This window comes from Arachis ipaensis, chromosome B07 (genome assembly GCF_000816755.2).
Source record: "Arachis ipaensis cultivar K30076 chromosome B07, Araip1.1, whole genome shotgun sequence".
NCBI classification, from domain to species: domain Eukaryota; kingdom Viridiplantae; phylum Streptophyta; class Magnoliopsida; order Fabales; family Fabaceae; genus Arachis; species Arachis ipaensis.
This window is the reverse complement of record NC_029791.2, coordinates 96,206,059-96,208,236: the sequence shown is the minus strand read 5'-3', so window position 1 is coordinate 96,208,236 and position 2,178 is coordinate 96,206,059.

Here is a 2,178-nt window from a genome sequence, read left to right as displayed (position 1 = left end):
TGTTTTCGTATCCTTAAGTTTAAGTTTTTTATTTTTTTATTTTAATTTTTCTTATTTTTAATTTTATCAGTTTTGTTTGAGTTTCTACTATTTTTTCTTTATTTTATGTGTATGTTGATCATGCAGAATATTAAGAACAGGAACCAGTACACTTGAAACTTCACACTTCTGAAGGAGCAATCAGAATTTCTAGTTGAACTGGCGTCTGGTTTGAGTCGAGAATGATAACTTTCCACGACCCAAGCCCAAAAGGTTAGCGGCACCGACGAATAAACCCTCGTTGTCGTGACCACACCCGAGTGCCACGCGCGCAACCCTCCTCCTTCGAAACGTGAGCGTTTCGGTGGAGAAATCGTCGAATGTGAAGGAACCATCGCCGTAGGAGACCTGATACTGGCAGACCTTGTTCCGGTTGCATCCGGAGAGTCAAGGCGGCGGTAGAGAGGGGAGCCAAACGAGGTCGCTTCCGGTGTCAAGCACCATGTACACGTACCTAGCTGGGGTTCTAACCTCGAGGCACGTGAAGTACTCGCCACTTCCTTAAGCTAGACCCGAGATAACTGAGTTGCTGAAACCTGGACTGGATCTGGGAGAAGGGGGCCTGGCATGGGTCGATTGGTAGCTGCGGCAATGGAGGTCAGTGCGTGGACCCTGGTGGCGTCTCGTTGGAGCCTTAGGTTGAAGAGCTGGTTAGAGGCTGAGGAAGGAATTGGAGGTGGCTGAGGACAGTGACCCACTTCACACACTCCACCGTTTTTGTGCATTTGAAGGATTAGGGCTCATAAATTTGAAAGATTGGGAGTCTGGGTGAAACGGCGTCGTTTTAGTGTGGGAAGACTAATATAATATGTTCTGTTTTGAAAAGCTACATGTTTTGGTCTAAGAGGACTAATATGTCCTGTTTTGAAAAGTTACATGCCACGTGTGCTCCGTAACGGCTAGGTCAGCGCCACAGGAGCCACGTCAGACTTTTCCGTTGAGTTCAACGGAGGGGGGTAAATTTGTCTGCGTCTTGAAAAGGTCAGGGATATAAATATATTTTTCAATCCTTGGGGACTAAAATGTCCGAAAAAAAAAGGTCAAGAACCTATTTATCTTTTATTCTAAATTTTTTATTTTTGTTTATAATAAAATAAGATTGCCCCACTGAATTTTCCCCTTTTTCTTTGGTCATAATACATTTTATCATTTTATAATTTATACAATTTTGTAGTATTGTGCACACTCTTCTCATTAAAGAAAAAGTAGCCGGCTAAAAGCTTTGAAATAATGCAATTTCGGTTGGTAAGTCAAATCGTCATTTATTTTCATTCCTCCGTTCTTATATTATGAAAGACCTTGCTAACGATTTTCAGTATCTCACACTCACACCCCTGCTTCTGTCACTTTCATTCAGAAAGTGACATGGAATGGAATGGAATAGAATAAAATAGAATAGGTGGAAGCTAAGGAAGGAACAGCTAAATGATAAGTAGCAAGAATTCAAATCATTATGTTTAAAGGCAGACGGCACATATAACATTTAATTATTGATTAATTAATACTATAATCGGAGGGCAGAATACTTTACTTCTTGTAGGTTTATTTATTAGATAGATAGTTGATTGCAGAAAGCTTGTGATCAAAGCATTTTCAACCAAACAAATGTATAAAGACAAAATCCACTCATGGCTGGGTACATAACAATATCCTTCAAATAGTTTATTAATCATGGCAGCTCATATGAGTTAGGCATATTTGCGCAAGTCAAAAGTATTATGTTTTCAGTTTTATTAAAAATAAATAAATAGATTCGTTTATTTACCAAATCCACTCCATCTCCAACAAATTTGTGCCACCTACATGCTATAATTCATGACAACAAAAATGATTATTTGGTAAGTTAGGAAAATATTTTAATTCATGAAATGTGAGAATAGAAAGAATGTTGTAAGTTTGGTATGATATATTACAAAAATGGAAAAGAAGAAAAAATAAGAAAGACATATAATAGTCTGTGATTAACTAACATAAATATTTAGGATTAGTATATTCTTATTGTTTTGTTGTTCACATAATGAGAGTAATTACAATTACACTTGAATCTTTTCATGGAAGTGATAAAAAAAAACTAAAGAAATAAAATCTTTATGCAATTATTTATAAATTTAATTTTGATGTATTAATAATATAATAAAA